Source organism: Struthio camelus, chromosome 1, assembly GCF_040807025.1.
Source record: "Struthio camelus isolate bStrCam1 chromosome 1, bStrCam1.hap1, whole genome shotgun sequence".
NCBI classification, from domain to species: Eukaryota; Metazoa; Chordata; class Aves; order Struthioniformes; family Struthionidae; genus Struthio; species Struthio camelus.
The window spans coordinates 103,762,335-103,780,420 of NC_090942.1; the positions used below are offsets into that span (position 1 = coordinate 103,762,335).

The 18,086-nt window shown below is 38.0% G+C and overlaps 1 long non-coding RNA gene across 1 annotated transcript in view; it reads left to right on the forward strand.

Annotated features, from left to right (window-relative positions):
- Positions 1-18,086, forward strand: part of LOC138061123 (uncharacterized) — a 117,696-nt gene that overhangs the window by 47,776 nt on the left and 51,834 nt on the right. The window lies entirely within an intron of this gene.

Consider the following 18,086-nt stretch of genomic DNA (forward strand, 5'->3'; position numbering starts at 1 on the left):
GGGCATACTGAAGCATCAGAATAGAAAGAATGTAATTCAGGGGTGCTCAGAAAGGTAGTGTTACTTTCAGGCACAAAAAAGAAACAGAACCTTACCGTGATGTAAAGGGAATTTAAAAGAAGGGAAAAAAAAAAAGAAAAAAAAAAAGGTCCTAGCAAGGATGTTCAGATGTTAAAGAACAAATACTCCAGTGGAAAACTAACTGATGGAGCAAACACTTCAAAACACTCTAAGTTTCCTAGCCATGTCATACTGGCTGCAAGGGGCGGAGGACAGAGTAGCTAACCAAAGAGGAACTGATGGACATGTTTTTTCAATTGCATGCCTCAGAAGCAGACATGTGGCCAAATTTCCACATGCTGTTGTGCACGTTCTGAGTTATGAAAGGATTTTCTTTGAATCCAGCCACTTATTTACTTTCAAAGAAAAAAAAAAACCATAGTAGCATCATAGTAGCTGATGAAAAATATTTTCTGTTTGATCATCATCAGAAGAAAATAGGAATGTTTAAAGCCGATTAATTTCCTCTAATTGTTGAAACAAAAGCATTGAGAAACCTTTCAGCAGTGGATAACTTAAATAGATACCGTATTTTACTTTTTTATTAATAATAGAATCTGTAACTGCAGAAACCGTACTCATAAGCTCAAAAATGTTGATGCAGAGCAGGTGTGCTCTTTCGCATCATATTTCATTCTGGAGTTCATTCAGCACACGGTGCCTGTTATTACTGTAAACTGAATCAGAACTGAACCAAAGTTAGGCAAGGTTTACCCAATGGGTAGACAATTGCTGTCACAGCTAAACAGGCTAAAGACAGCTTAGGCCAAGAAAAGACCACACAGTTGCTGAGACCTAGCATGGTCAAGTCAATAAAAAGCTTGTGACCTTTAAGAAATGATATAATACTTACTGTGTTACCACCTCTATGATTTCATGCTTAAAGAAAAAAGGGGAAACTTGAGTATAAAAAATGTTCAATATACTTTTTGTTAGAGACAGGGAATCATAATAAGATCTTTTCTAATGTGAAATTCTTCTAAAATGAATTAAAATCAATTGTTTTAAATGGTTATAGTAATATACTGTTTGTGTATTTCTATACCCTGTTGCTGTGGGGGAAATAATAAATAATCAGATTAATACTACAAACTTAAACCTCATCTTTCAGTGCACCCACCTCCAGCTAAATGTAATCTTTGTATCATTGTGCCTGGGTAGGTAGAGAATGTTAAATGGAAATCAGTCTTCAAGGATGCATTTGCCATCAACTTTAATTTGAAGGGTTCTTAAATCTGCAAAAGTGAACAGTTTGCAAATTGATTTGGATGAACCAACTCTAAGTTAATAGGTAGGAAATATTTATTTGATAGTTTGGGCATTTTACCATTACATGCAATTTCATTTCCTGTTCCATCTTGCAGTGTTCCAGTTGCCTGCTTCACCAGCTCGGTTGCTACTGAAGCATTCAGAAAACTGCTTTGAGCTGTAGGTGGAGTTTGGTATTTCTTGCTGTATGGATTTCAAATGGTATTCTATTCCCCTTAATATTAGAAATATTTATTTCACTGTTTTACACTATACTGTTGGTAAATTGCAGCAATTGCAGATGTTATATAGATAATGGTTTTCCCCTTCTGTGGCACAATTGCAGTTACACTTGAGATTGTGCTTCAAAATATAACTACCTTCAGGGCAGATTAGTTTGAAGTACTCCTTCCTATCAGAGAATGTAGGCTTGTTTAGTGAGAAAAAAGTTGTATTAAAAAGTTTAAGGAATGCATAGTGCATGAGGTATTGAGTAACAGAACTGTGGTTACTATTATTGTGCTTATATTAAGAATGTTAACTATTTTTTTAATTTGCATTTTTGCTTTCATGGGAAATTTTAAAGCTGGTTTTTGCTTGTTTAATGAGACATCTTAGTTCACAGTGTATTTTTTGTCTATTTTCTTAAGATCTGTATGAAGCTCACATAATTGCATGAAGTATTAACTTTGGATAAATATTAATGCATTTTTTTAATTTTCATACAGTTAAAAGACTAAGTTTTGTTAACAGTAGAACTTACAAAGTTTAGCTTGCCCGAAAAGATTTGGTGATTGCCTTTACATAAACCTCATTTACATGGCAAACTGGCCTGGGAAAAGGTACTTTTGTTATATCGTGTTGGTACTTTTGCTCAGCTTTAGCTGCCTGAGTGTATTGAAGCTTTCTTTATCTTGCCCTTTAAAAATATGGGACCGCCATCAGCTTGTAAGGAAAGTTTGTAATTGAGTATAGGTGTCTTTATGTGAAGTGAGACAATGTTGCTTCCTATTTGTCATTTTAAGAAGAAAATCCATTAGTATTTGAGTATTTAAGTAACAACTGAAAGGGTAGCGAAGCCTTCAAGCACTGTCTCTATTTACCATTTTACTGCTAGCACTGTTCAGCAAGCCTAGAAAGCTTGAAGACACACTAACCTGTAATGCAGTACTGGGATACATAAGGTAAAAGCAAAACAGGCAGCCTCCAATTTCTACCCAAACAGAGCATACTGTGTTTGCTTCATTACGTCCAAGCAGGGTATGGTCTTGCTTGTTCTTCACCAAGCTGCAACTAAAGGTCTCTGTAAAATGCTCTTTTTGACAGTAATCCAAAGATACAATAATCTTAAATGGACAGCGTGGGTAATGTGTTGAAGTAGCTTTGCCTGGTACTCAGCATAGACCACAGTAACATGCATACTACTGAGTTACAAAATACTTGAATGCAATTTTGGATCCATATGAGGTGGAATAAGTAGTTTTAGAAAAGCAAATAGTTTTAGAAAAGCAAAAAAAAAAAAAAAAAAGTTTCATGTTCTAGATCGTGACACTTTGTTTCTTCCAAAATGACCTGCTTCAGATTTCATGGACTGATCCATTTCTAGATGTTAACAAGGAAAGTGGTTAGTGTGTTGAGCTGTAGAAACTTCACAAAAGCAAATCAAATCCATGTTCTGTTAGAAAGATTAGAATGGAGATATATTTCTGGCAGAATGGAAAACTAGGACATGACGTTTTGGCCTAACAAAGATATTGCTTCCTTTATCTCTGAACAACTCGTTTCTTTTCAATGATTTTTTTTTTCCTTCCACGAGCAGTGCAAATAACTCATTTCTACCATCCCGCTGGCAAGGGGTCCATTGGAAGATGATTGAATTGCTCCTATCTTGTAAAGGAAAAAGCTGCTTTATGTCAGTTGTACCATAAACACCGCATGCTTTCTTCAGTCCCTTTTCCTTTCTAGCCTTACGACTATTTACAAGCATCCAACTGCACAGCTGCCATTCAAAGGAAATGAAGGAACTGAGGACATATAAAGAAGAATTGGTCATAGCTTCTGTGCATGTCTAATATGCTGCATATGCTCTACCACTTTTCTCTCCTGTGTTACTCTATTGGTTCAAGGGGTCAACAGGAAAGCAATTAATTTGAAAAAACCATTTTAAGCCAGTTAACTTTTTGATCCCATGGTAGACTTTGGTCAGAACAATATTTAAAAGCCAGCAAAATATTTCTACTTTTGTATAAGAAACTGTGAGACATGGAAAAACAAAGGTGGCTATAATGTGCGCTTCTAAAGAGCATTTTTTGCTAATTGTGTCTAATTAGTCAGAACTGAAACCCATTAGTTGTAATTACATTAACCTTGTCATATCAGCTGCTTCCAAGCTTACAGAGTAAGATTTTTGGTAGCTCTCTGAGGTTTTGCCAGCTCATGCTTGCTTGTTTGTTCATAATTCTCATGCTTCACTTTCCCTCACTCCCCAGGCTCATTTCATTCTAAAATTCATTGTAAAAGTGCTTATTTCTCTCAGCTGGCTGTGAAAGGGGGCTAAACAGACTAGATAAGATTAGTTATCTGTAATGTAAACATGTATAAGCGAAGGTGAGATTTCTCTCACTATAGGTATACAGTACAGAAGTATAATTCTGGCTGCCTTTTAAAGACCCAATAGATGTTGACTGTTCTGTATTCAAAATAACTGAAATAACATGTTATTTTCAGATTTTGTTAAGTTCGCAATGGAAATAGCATATAGTCACATTGGACAGTTAGTCAAAAACCAACCCCAAGGAACACCTGATTCGTGGAAGAATCTTGCAGACATCTCTCTAGGGTAGGGAGAGTTCAGTTCCTTTTTTGGTTGCCTTTCTATGTCACCGTGATGAATATTTGGAAAAATATTTGTTTTATAGTAGTGGGTCACAGTGATGAATATTTGGGAAAATATTTGTTTTATAGTAGTGGAAGATGTATGTTAATTTAACAATAAGAGGAGCAGGTTAAATCAATCGAAAAAGAAGGCAAAGGTTTTGAAGTGATTCAACAAGAAATCTGAGTAGGTTGTCTCTATCGTATGGTATAAACTGAAAAGCATTTCACTTTTCACCAGATTCCTTTGACCAGTATGTAGTGCCGTTGTGTTTTGCAACTAATTTGAGTACTTCGGATCATAGGCCTTCATGGATGACGTTCATTAATCGGAGCGGTAAAATAAGTATGCTCATAAGGTGAGGGTGTGAAAATCGGTCAGTGGGTAGAGCTCTACTTACAAGGACTCATAATGAGATGAATAACCTTGTGCTTCTGTAAGTTTATTCTGTCCTTTATAAGGACAATACAGGTGGTCATATTATGATGCCCTTACTTCAACTCTTAGTTTTACAAATTGTAAGAAGGTTAACTTACTTGTCCAGAAGTTATTCAGGTGAAAGTGGTGGAGCCATAAAAAGCTTGCAAATACGAAACCAGCATTCGTACAGTTTTATGTTTCACTCCATCTTTAGGATGATAAGCTCAGAAGCTCTCAAAGCTCTGGGAAGTCCCCTGACTGATCCATGCTGTCTTTCAAAAAACCAGCAACAACAAACAAAACAAGTGTGTCTGTTAGTCTGTCAGATCTATGCAATTAGGTCTAATTTTTCAGGAGAAAGCAAAACTGTCTGTCAACCTCTGTAGACAAGCCTGAGTTCAGAGATGATGTATAAATGTAGTCTTTAACTGTTAGCTAAGATAAGGTACAAAGCAAAAGAGAGATAGAATTTTGTTCTTTTACATTTCAAACGTGGTTGCTATTTATAAATGTATGCTGTACTGATCATAGACATGATCATTAGCTAAAATTAGAATCCAAAGAAGGAAGTCCTTGTCTTTTGAGAGTATGTTTCAGCCTGTGGCAGTCACTCTTGCAAGAGGTCACAAACACAACGCACCTGCCCTTTTAAAGAGGGCTGATAATGTTATGATCACTAACATTGTTTCTTATTAGGAAAGATAAAATCGGACCTTATCCTGTGAGATGAACTGATAATCATGGGGGTTGAAATTTAATCCCAATAAGCAAAGAGAGTTTACTGAGTGGCAGAGAGTAACTGTGGGACGTTCAGAGGTATGTTGTTATTCTGTCTATGTTTAGGATAGGCAGTTCTTTGAATGTCATATTTCATTTGCATCTGTTGCTGAAAGTGCTGAAAGTAATATGCCTACAATCAGAGTCTGAGATGGGTAGAGGCATTGATCCGATAAATTAAAGGGCCAGCAAACTTTAATTTGTGCAACAGCTGAAGTTTGAGATTTTTGAGGTTTGAGACTTTGGCATTTTATTCCTTTTATCAGGATGAAAATGGGAATTTAAAGTGTCCATGGGAAGCTGGGAGAGAAAGAAAGGCTTGGACAAAGGCTCAGCAAACCATGCTGAACTCGCCTCACCTTTGGCTTCCCTACGATCTATGGCTACTTCTGACAATACTTGAATTAGAAACCCTACACTGAAACCTCAGAAGTTTTCCAAAAACTGTTCTACTTATTTTTAAAAGTTATCATTTCAAAAACAAGATGAATATTTTGAATATATTGAATTCTGTAGAATTCTACCAATAAAATTTTACCCCTTTCAGGTTAGCGCTTTGTGCGATGAAACGTTCTCTTTCTCTCTGCTACCCACTTCTATTGTGACAGAACTATGCCAATAGTTGCATTAAATCATGACAAATCAACATCTGAATACAAAATAATCTTTGTTGGATAGAATTATTTCAGCTATATTGTTTAATTTTGCATTTGGCACTCTCTTTTGAGCTCTGATTATGGATAGCATTTTGTGATTGATAGTTGCTGTTTTGAGCTTTGATTAGCTGTGAAGGGTTGAACAAGTCACGTGAGAAGTTTTGTCTGTTCCTTGATCAGATGACTGCTCAAATACTTCTGGCGCAAATACTGATTCATGAGACTTTGAAATGAACTTTCAGATGTTTGTGCCAGCAGATAGATTTATCACAGGGACCAAAGGAGCTGACTTCTCCCATTAGCACCTTTTATGGAAGCATGCACTCTTATGGCTTTGTGATTCATGCTACAGCTTCCCCTACTCCTGGTTAAAAAAAGCATAGTCACTCTCACTCAAAGGCTGTCATGAAGTGAACAGAAATAGGTCTTGCAATTCATTATGATGACTTAGTGAAAATTGTCACATAATTATTAACAGCAACATTTGTTCCTGCTTTGTTGATGAGTAGAAATGTGAAGCGTATTTCTCTTATTTACAATATATTGGCTTCCAGTTAGTTTTTAGATGTAATTACATAGATTGACTTTGATTTGTAATGCTTTATAGACTTTAAGTTGTGCCTGCCTGAGATAGAGGCCGATTCCTTAATGCACTGTCTTTACAGATGTGATTAATTTGATGTGTCTCCTAGCAATCCTAAAAACACAAGAGATGGCAGGAGAGCCAGAGCTGTCAGCTTTGTCAACTACAGAGCTTTATATCTCTTGCATTTTAAAAGATTTTTGAGTAGCTATCTATGTTCTCTTCCCCCCGCCAACCACCTTCAAAAGCATGGCGGAAAAAAAGATCTTAGAGTAAAAGATTTTTTTTTTCTTTAGTAAATCAGGCCCCTTTTAATCCAAGCAATTAGCCCACGTTCAGGCTCTTGTCTGTCCTTTTTTTTCTTTAGGAGAAACTGATCCATCCAAAGAAGTTGACCAGGTAGCAGGTTTGAAATAAAAATTAAGCATTAACAATACTGACTAAATCTGTGGAACCCCTTTCAACAGGATGTAGTGGATGCTAAAAGTTTCCATGGATTCAAAGGGAAACTGGGAAAGTTTATGAGAGAGAACTCCACTGAAGTCTATGAAATACACCTGAACCCACAAATTGTTAGAGGTGGAGGAGTATTTTGAGGAAAACTCAAAATACTTTTTTTGTTTGTTTTTCTTTTAAGTATCTACTTTTTGGTCACCGTCAGAGGCAGGCTATTGGGATAAATTGTCTTTGTTTAATAGAGTATTCCTTTTTTTGTAATCCATCAAGACTTCAGCTGGCTTGTTTTGTAGGCTACGTTAAAAATAGCATAGTCTGGTAATAAGAAATATCACTCTGGGGAAAAGGCTGTGGGCATCCACTCTTCAAGCATGCCTCAGTTGTATATCTTTATTGTTTCAGCTACCTCATTCTGTAATAGCTGAGTTTTAATTTATTTCCTGTAGCTGGTATGATGGTCAGTTCACAAAATGACCATTTTCAGTTATCTCCAAATGCCCATAAATCAAAGGCAGGTTTTGCTAGTATCTATCAATTTTCCCCAGCATAGTCATAAATACAAGACAGTCCTTGTCATCATTGTCCCCTCCACCCCAGTGGTGAGATGGAAACAGTCTGAAACGAATTTTGAATTTTTTTTAATGGAGTGAACTATACTTTTTTGAAGGGAGGTTGCTGACAAAAATTGTGAAAACAAGTGTATAACTTCCCAGTGAATCTATAGCTCCTGAGCACCCTTTGATATTGACCCTTGCAGAAAAAATGGGATGAATTATGTATAGGTGATAAAAATTTTCTTAGCTGTCAGTGACCAGTTGTCATGACCCATGTATGAGACGTTTAGCCAGATTTTATACTTTTTAAAGTTTTCTGATGGGCATTATCCAGAAATCTAAATATAGAAGTAAAAAAGATTGTTCGCTTCGTGTAGAAATAGTTTTCTAGATGGAAACAATCCCATCATTAGCGAAGTCAGCATGTAATGTTTAAGTAGCAGTTCAATTATACTAAAATTGGACTCCTTAAAGAAGCATACTTTCAGTTAAACCACATTATTTCTACTTAGTTTTATTGAAAACATTCTGTCCCCTTCAGTGCCGTCCTTCCCCTGCCCTCTCTCTCTGTAACTGGAAGGCTATACAGCTTCATTGCCTCTTGAGTCCATGTCTAGCTGTAAACATTAATCTCCTGTGGGCAAGAAGTCCACTTTTAGCTCTGGTAAACTTAAAAATAGGCCTCTATGTTGAAGACTGCGGAAGTTTTGGTAAGTTACTGGAATATCTTACTTTTCTCTGAAGGTTTACAGCCACATTGAAGGGAGAGAATATGCAGAGTGGTTTTGCTCATTTGTGCTTGTTTGTTTGCCTGGTGCTCCTGGGCAAAAAGGGTTTTTTTTCTGAGTGTCAGTGAAGCAGTAAATTATTCTACAGAGAACAGGCTGAGAGGAGATGGGGGATGGTGCCTGCCTTTTGGGTTGTCTGCGTGCAGCAGAGGGAGTAGGCTTTATCAGAAAACCTTATGGGCATCTTTGCAATCCTGCGCAGGGGAGTCCACTCAAACAGTGGTTTACATTAGGCTGTGGATCTTGAGAGTGCTCCCAGTTTGGTACAGTTTGTTCTTGCTATGCACCTACATACTCCTGTATTCTCTGTCAGACTCTTTATAGTCCCTGGCAATCATTTTAATATGACCTACACCTGCTGCCTGGGCAGCTAAATATTGGGGTTTTGTGTTTCGGGTTTTTTTGAGTTTGCTGCAGTGAGGTAAAACTTTACCAAAGAGTAGCTGGGGTGGGAAAGGACTTTTGGAGAACATCTGGTCCAACCCCTCTGTTCCAGCAGGTCAGCTACAGCAGCTTATCCAGGAGTGTGTCCAGATGGCTTTTGAATATCTCCCAGGATGGAGACTCCACAACCTCTCTGGGCAACCTGTTCCACTGCTCTGTCACTACCACAGTGAAGAAGTGTTTTCTTACATTTGCGTGGAATTTCCTGTGTTTCAGTTTGTGCCCACTGCCTCTTGTCCTGTCACTAGGCACCACGCAGAAGAGTCTGGCCCCATCCTCTTGACAGCCTCCCTTCAGATACTTGTACACATGGATAAGCTCCTCCCCTCAGTCTTCTCTTCTCCAGGCTGAACAGGCCCAGCTCTTGCAGTCTTTCTTCAGAGGAGAGGTGCTCCAGTCCCCTCATCATCTTCGTAGCCCTCCGCTGGACTCTCTCCAGCGGGTCCATGTCTCTCTTGTAGTGGGGAGCCCAGAACTGGACCCAGCACTCCAGGTGAGGCCTCAGCAGGGCTGAGGAGAGGCAGAGGATCACCTCCCTCCACCTGCTGGCCACACTCTTCCGCATAGGAAGTCTCAGCCTCCATGAGGTTCCTCTCTGCCCATCTCTCCAGCCTATGGAGGTCTTTCTGAAGGGCAGCACAGCCCTCTGGGGTATCAACCACTCCTCCCAGTTTTGTATCTGTACACTTCCTGAAGGTACATTCAGTTCCATCATCCAAGTCATTAATGAAGAGGTTAAACAGTATTGGTCCCAGTATCAATCCCTGAAGGACACCACTGTTGACTGGCCTCCAGCTCAGTTTTGTGCAACTGATCACAACCCTTTGAGCCCAGCAGGCTAGTCAGTTTTCAGCCCAACTTCACTGTACACTTAGCCCATGCTTCATCAGCTCCTCCATGAGGATGTTATGGGAGATGGTGTGAAAAGCCTTACTAAAATCAAAGTAAGTAATATCCACTGCTCTCACCTCATCCACTAAGCCAGTCATGTCATCACAGGAGGATGTCAGGTTGGTTAAGCATGATTTTTCCCTTTGTAAGTGCATGCTGACCACTGATCACCTTCCTGTCCTTCATGTGTCGGGAAATAATTTCCAGGATTAGTTGCTCCCTCACCTTCCCGTTGGATTGTGGTGAGGCTGACTAGCCTGTAGTTCCCCAGATCCTCCTCCTTGGCTCTTCAAGAAGGTAGGGGTGATATTTGCTTTCTTCCAGTTCTCAGGAGCCTCCCTGATTTGCCATGACCTTTCAAAGATAATAGAGAATTGCCTAGTAGTGGCATCAGCCAGCTCCCTCAGAGTGCATGGATACATCCTGTCAGGGCACAACCCATGCTTCCAAGGGAGATGCATAAATAATACATTGGTTTAGCTCAGTTACCTTCTATATTGGTGCCCTGCATACTTAAGGAGAGGAAACTTATGGGGTGGTGGTGGTGGTGTTTTTTTAAATGAGATCTTTGAAAAGAGCCATGAAGTTCTAGCATTTACCTTTAGTATGAACAGGTGGAGAGTTTATATCGTCAGTCACAATTCATCTCTTACAAAAACTAACTTAAAAATTTCTTACAGTATTTTTCTTTCGTGGAGAGTGTGTACTATAATCCATATGCAGAAAATGACAGAATCTATCTTAACAAAGCATGTACACAATACTTAGGTTGCAAATATTATTCAAAAATGGAATTAGAAATTTTCTGATGTAGTAACTAGCAAAATAACCTGCCTCAAAGAGGAAAATATTGCCATGAACACTGTACATGAAATGAAAATATTTTTTTTTCAAGATTCAAAACGATACAAAAACCCCAACTATGAATAGGAAGGCCACTGAGTGACCCAAAATGAGTATATAGAGGTGTGATGTCTCAGAATGATTTAAGAAGATGCCAGAAAACCTAACCTATTAGATGTCTCCTAAATTCCTGATATATGAGACAAGTTAGTCTGCAGAGCCTGATGAACAAGTGTTGAAACATTAGTACATCCAGCATCATCTACATGTATCACAAAGATTTTATCATTTCAGAAATTATATTTTTGGGTCACTAGGAAACGTGGTGGGCTGAAGTAGCTTCTGAACTGTACAGACCCTGGGGTTCTGGTGTCCTGATATCTATCATGAGTCATGCTTTACACTTGTTGGAGCACAGAAGAAAAGGCACATTTTTCTAGCAAGATTATTCACAAGTAACTTGATTATAAATATTAGAAAGATATATTTTGAAAAATTTTTTTCTTTCAGCCTTCTTGGAGAACTATGGAGCTACTCACAGGGATTATTTTAGACTTCTCTGTTATAGTTTCTCAAACAAAGTAACAGCAAACTAAAAACCAAGCCTAACTTTATGTTCTAAATTATATATTTTGCCTCAAAACAAATTGATTTTATTATTTTTAAGGTTGAGTATTCAGTAGAAAAATATATATGAGAGTTGATGAAAAATCTAGTTGCTTTTTTCAGAAAGTGAACTGAGACACTAAGCTTCCAGCACCAAACTTTGCAAATTTGTGCTTTTCTTCAATTCAGTCTCATACCCAAATATGATAGTACAATATAGAATGGTAATAAAATGTACTTTAATGTATTGTCCAAGTTGCTCTTCTCTGAGGAATTAAAATATTCTCAAACTTTTCCCATCTATTTATATGATGCTATTTTAATTGCATGTCAGTGGCTTGGAAAAGGGCGGGTGACGAATTATGCCCACAGGAGCATTTGGCACATAATTTTTTTGGACTTTCAATTTGATGCAGCTCACTCGAGGCAATAAACATGACATTCTTGGAAAAGAACTGTATTACAGTCAACTTGATGTCACGATTTTTAATCTCCAATCAATCACAGGACTTTCTATGACAAACTAAATTAAAAAAAAAAAAAAAAAAAACCCTGCCTTCTCACTCCTCTCCCACCCTTTCCCAAATCTCAAAGCAGCACCATGTACTTACAGGTATTAAACGATTTGGAAAAAAACGTTATAGGTATAATTGCAGTTTATTGAGCTCTTAAGGAGAAAGTAATATGATGTAAAAGAAAACATTTATCAGAGAAAGAAATGTTTTCTAACCAAGGGAAAGTGAAACATTATGACTGAACCTAGCAGGAATTATCTTGCTGAACCAGAAGAAAAGTACATGTATAGTTACAGCAAAGTGTAAGGAATCCAGGATTTCATGATCTGTTTTTAATCCTATGACTCAGTCATTATATTTTGCAAATAAATTGTGCAAGTCATTTGTAAACTACCTAGTTCAAAATCTGGCCACTGTTGTTCTTGCATATCAACGCCCTTTTCTTCTTTCTTGTTTTTTTGCAATAAGACAAGATGAACTGGAGCCAAGGAAGTATTTTTCTGCCTTGTTTTCTTTATGTCATTTTAATGTCTTTCATAGTGAGGATGAACATACTGATCACCTTCCCAGTGAACTTTAGAAGCAGGTGAAAACCTCTTACTTTGGATTTGTAACTCTAATCCTGCACTGCATGTGTTCAAAGGGTTTGTACATTTCTTTTCTGACAAACTTGATCATATTTGCCTATGGCTGAAACTAGAAGCATCTACAGGCCAACCCTAAGCATTGAATCTTGTGTGCAGTTTTTTAATTCATCAGTTTCGTTCACGAACAGAGACGTATACTGCTAGCCAAGGAAAATATTCATCTCCAAGGCAGAACAGACAACAATATATACTCTATCTTCTCTACAAGTAGGTAAAGGAAGTTGTCTAGTGCTTCCTATTCATGTCTCCCTAGGAAAATGCTTAGGCTAATGTATCTTCAGTCTGACCAGGCCTTAGATTAAACTGAGCAAATCTTCTCTGGCAGTTGAAGTTGGTGAAACCCAACTAATTTATTTTTTTGGGTGCTTCTAACTTTAGGCATCTGACTTAATTTAGAGTAGTTATATTTACTTTACATTTAAAAACCTAAATACCATGTACAGTCAGCAGGAAGAAACGTGGTCTGGAGCCTCAGTTAGAAGCCTTGAGTTAGATGATGCAAATAACATCCAAAGGTCCAGATTTAGTTTCTTCCTTCCTTCTGCCACAGTTTTGTGGATACATGAGTTGATATCCTCTCCCATCAAACTATGGGAAAGAATTGTCACCAGGAATGCCTTTAGTAAAACTATAGATCTTCTGTTATTCTGTATAATGGTAATAACTGTTAGCCTATATATATATATGTATTTAAATAAGGTAGAAAAGAATGAATTGCTTTCACAAAGACATTTATGTAGGTAGACATACATTTTTTTCAGGATTATATCACCTGGATATATCTCACCTTTATACCTCCCTTATATAGAATTCATGTCTTTTTGGTAGTTTTTAGTTTTTTCTGGAAGCTGTACTTTTTTTAGTTTTGACTTTTTTCTTCAAAAAAGTTTATTTTTTTCCATTTTCTGTATACAGTTCCAATTTTTAAATAGTGTTTAAAGAGATAAAATAGCATCAACATTGCTGATTCAAGACATCCAGTATTTCATACAAGCATCCCAACTTTTGGCTGCTGATCTGTATCTGACCCCCTTTGACGGCTGTTCATTTAAATATCTCTCTTTAGAGGGAGAGCAAGATAGCAAACTTTCCCTCCTGGTATGAGTGAACCCTAGATCAGACAGTTGCAGCACACTTATTTTAGGCAGAAGTCTTGGCTCATTCCCTTCCCTAAAAAGTGGTAAACTTCTCAGACTGTACTCAAACTTTGAATCTGTGATAAGGTCATAAGCCTGCTGAAGTGCCATTGCATAGCTCAATACAACTACCCAAGCAGTTTACTGTCCTCCCTGATGAGGAAAAAACAACTGGCATTTATAATAATTTTCCTACAAGTGACCCACAGCAGTCAGCTTTGAAGTGCAGTAAAACAAATCATGTGCTCCACTTTGTGCATCCTTGGGCAGCAGGAAGACGGACTAAATGCATCTTGTTTTGTCCTCACGAAGAGTGATCTCAGGAAAGGTAATTGACCTTTCTGATACAATTGTTAAGTATCTGCTCAAACCTCAGCCCGATAAGCAGGCTGTAAATGTACGGAGTTCGTTATTATACAGAAATGTGCTGAAACTGAAGTCTTTCAGCTAGTCAGAGTACAAGGGTGTTGTACTGATCCATGACTGTACACTTAATTCTCACTTATCCAAAGCATTACTTTTGGTTAAGCACTAAAGTCACGCTGATTATGTTTCAAGACAAAACACAGTAGGCAATGCCTGCCTTGCCTGAGTAGGTGAAATATGCAGAAAGTGCAGAGATCGAGGAATACGTTTAAGAGAGGAGGACATTTTACATCTTGGGGTTTTTAATATAGCATTACTGTTGCTAATGCTTGGGCACGCACTGCAAAAAAAGAAACAAGACCTTAGTAGGAAGATTTGAAGAAGGACAATCGTTTCACAGGTTGTGCTGGAGCATGCAATTGCAGTCTTAGAAGAGTAAAAGCTATGGGCCAGAGGTGTTAGTCAATGTGGCCAAAGATTTAGGCTAATATGTTTCTTATGGTTCCTGCCCTACCAGAATGAGAAGTGATGTTTGATATGGCAGAGTCTGATTTGCGTGTATTTGCTTGCTGAGGGAGCCCACTTTTGCACATTGATTGTGTTGTAGCAGATTTATTTTTCATTAGTCATACAAACGTGTGTTTTGCGTAAAGGTAAGTAGCCAGGCTTGGATCGAAGACACCTGTTTCTACTTTTTTAACTACAATAGAAATTTTATTTGGGAAGAGAATTGGTATTTATTCAGTGTTATGTTGATGGCTTAATATTGACTTACAGTTAGGTTATTGACAAAGCTTTAAATTTCAAAGCAAGAAGATATTTTGCAGATTTTAAAACTGCCAGTGTCAGGAAGGATAATCTACAGAGGGAAATTGTCTTTCTCTAACTTCCAGTGATGGGAGTTTCTGAGGACCTAGCTGTCTAATTTGTCTTTTTGAGGGCAAAGCTGGATCCAGAGATTCTGAGGTGTTGTTTTCCACCGCTATTGCGAAAAGGTGGCATAAGCCATGGTACAAAGGTAACTGCTTTACTTTTACACTTGGCAAGGTTTAGGACTGAAAGTCGTGCTTGACTTTTTGGTGACAAGCCAATGTAACGGTCAAAGTATGTACTCTGGAATTAAATATACAAGATGGATGAAGCCATAAAGGTGGGAAGAAAGAAGCAAGCCGGAAACCTTGTCGGCCACTTATGTCTCCCACTTCTGTTACTGGTTTCCTTTCTCTGCTTTGCTTTGAAGCTGATAAGTAAGTGCTGTTGTAAAAAAAAAAAAAAAAAAAAAAAAACCCAAAAAACTAGAAGAAAAGGTTCCAGAGCTGTAACCCTTGCCAGGTTCTTATGTGAAGGGAATCTGCTTACATGATTACTAGCAGTTGGGATGGTCCTTTATTTATTGCTTTTGGAAATGAAAAATACGGCCTGACTTTTCTCTAACTGCTGCCAGATATTAAGCTGTCATCCTTTCATCCTTCCCGTGTTTACTCAGCACACGTTTTCAGTGAAGCACAGAATGTCGCAACTAACTGATGATCAATCCAGAATACCGCAAATACCTAGACTGAGTAACACCCTTAATGGTAAACGTGGAGGGTCTTAATCTGACCTTCCTTACATTGATTTTATAGCTCCATTGCCTTCTGTGAGGGTTCTTCTCATTTATATTGTGAGATCACCATCAGACCAGACATTTCTGCTCATAGGGGTTTGGCAACTCTTTTTTAAATAAAACTATCAAATTATCACTTGTATATTCCTTATCGCCCTTTAGGTTAAATTCAGTCTTCGTAGGTAAAGGAACTATATGGCTGTACTAAAGAGGTGATAGTAATCAAGTGATAATGTGATTCTTGAGTGGCAGTGTTCGGACATTCTTGCCGATATCTTGTAGCATGGCTGGGGAACACTGCTTCACTGTAGCTTGCTGTGATAGGCAGTGTCTGGCTTTACTGGCTAGTCATTGGTCTCATTCAATCAAATTTTCTGTGCAAGTCTAGGACTTAAATGTTTGCCAATACAGTTTTAACTTCTTGAGACTGTGTCTAGCACCTCACCAAAAACTGGTCACGGAAGACCTGATAAGAATAAAAGCTTGAAAGATGGTGTCTGCTCCAAATAGTTTATGGCCTGAATCTTGCTTGTGTGTGTGTATTGATCAGTGTGATAACACAGAAACTGATCAATAGTGTATGCTGTGGGTACAAAGCTTGGAATAATTTAGGATATGATCTGGCCATCTGAATTTGGAAATGGAAGGTAGGAAAATGTTTCTTAAGGAAAAAGATGCAGTAGCTCTTCATGAGGGAGCAAATTGTGGGAATCAAATTTTATCTGTTCACATGTATTTCTGTGAAAGAAACTGCAGAGATAAACAAGGCCAATTTTCATGGCTTCCTATATAGATGGCTATCTTGATCTTGCCAGCCCTCTGTATGCCCTACATTGGGAGTTCCACACAATCCTCAATTTTCTTTTACAAAACAAATGCTGCCAGAGAATAGCTGATATACTACTCTTGCCCTATACTGGTCTTAAAACAAATTTCCCTCCCTGTGTGAATCCTTTCTTGTAAGGTTTTATTCCATAAAGGCACCAATTGGCTGTGTAATGTCTCCTCTCTCACATATGCATTGTTTTTCTTCTTGCTGTTTTTTTGACAAATCCCTTCTTTGCATGTCAGCTTGTAAATTGATAATGGTAGTGTCTTTGCGGGGAAAAAGAAATCCAGAGATATTAATTTCTGCTAAATATTCTAACCAATCCTGCAGCGAGGGAGGGTAATTTTTTTTTTCTGGCTTTAGGAAACATCTCTCTGATCTCTAGCATGATCAAAATCATTGTTGTCTAAATGCTTTTCTAATTTAATCATATCCTTTGTGGAGGAGGGGATTGTTCTTTTTTGTATTTGATTTTAGTCAACAAATTTTTCAAAACCTATGAACAGTAAATTGGAAGTTCTGAGATCTTCCACTAGCATGTAAATGATGCTATTGGGTTAGAATGAATGGTAATGTCATTATTTATTAGGTAAATATTAGGTAAATATCGGTACACCATATGAAGCACCTAATGCTACCGATAGTTCACAAAATACTGGCTCTCATCAGTCCTTATTAAAACACTTCTTTCTGTCAAGATGAACAGGGCATGAAGCTGCCTCAGCTGTGTTATTTTGATAGAAGAAAACAACAGCTTTCATAATCAAGACCAATCAAAGCAGATACTTCCAAAAACCCAGGGGATTCTGAGTTTTGTGACTTACACGTCTATGATTAATAATGGTGCTTAATTTATAGCTGCCTATGTTACTCAAATAAGCTGTCAAGAAAAATCAAAATGTAGAGTTTGGAGTATTTTTGCAATGCTTGGTCTGGAGCAGGTGTTATATGTTTTAAAGCAGTGCCCTAATCTCTGTGGAGCCTGAAGAAAGACAGATAGGTTGCTCTGATGCACTTCCATAGCATGGGTTTAACTCTACAATACGTTTGTCAGAGTACTATGTAACTTAGCATTGATTAACCATTATTGGAAGTCTTCCATAGACTTCAAAGGAGGCAGAATTTCATCTGCAAAGTTTAATGAAAGTTGTAGAACACTTAATCTCTCTAAGGCAGGGTGATCTCTTTTCAGTGACAGAAACCTTCATTAACATAGAATGAAGGTTGTGACTTCCTTCTTCCAGTCCTTGCAGAACTTCAAGTTCAGCAAAATTCAATTATCTGCCAAGTCTCAAGCTTTAGTCTCCAGTTGAATTTAGTTTCCATCTAAATTGATTGTGTGAGATGCAGCTGCACTGCATGAATGAGAGATTAAGTGGAGCAAAGCCTAGGGAGGGTAGTAGCTGTTGTTTAAGGTGACCAGGCCTGCCAGATGATAGAGATTGTCTGGAGTATGATCGAATGGCTCGTAACTACATATGTCATATTGCAGCATTGCATTGGATGGTAAACCTTGGTTATAAATAGGTGCAGTTTGTCAGAGGTCAGATCAGATATATGTGTTAGTAATGGATAAAGGAAAATAAAAGTTACACGATATCATTTCTTTAGACAGTTGTAAAACTTAGCAACCTTCTGTAGAGGTAGGGCTTTATGGCAGTTTAAGAGTCACTTCAGTGATGCTACCGCCTTCAAAAAGGGCAAGGAGGACTCAGGGGACTCTACAGGCCAGTCAGTCTCACCTCCATCCCTGGAAAGGTGATGGGGCAGCTAATTGCCTGGACAC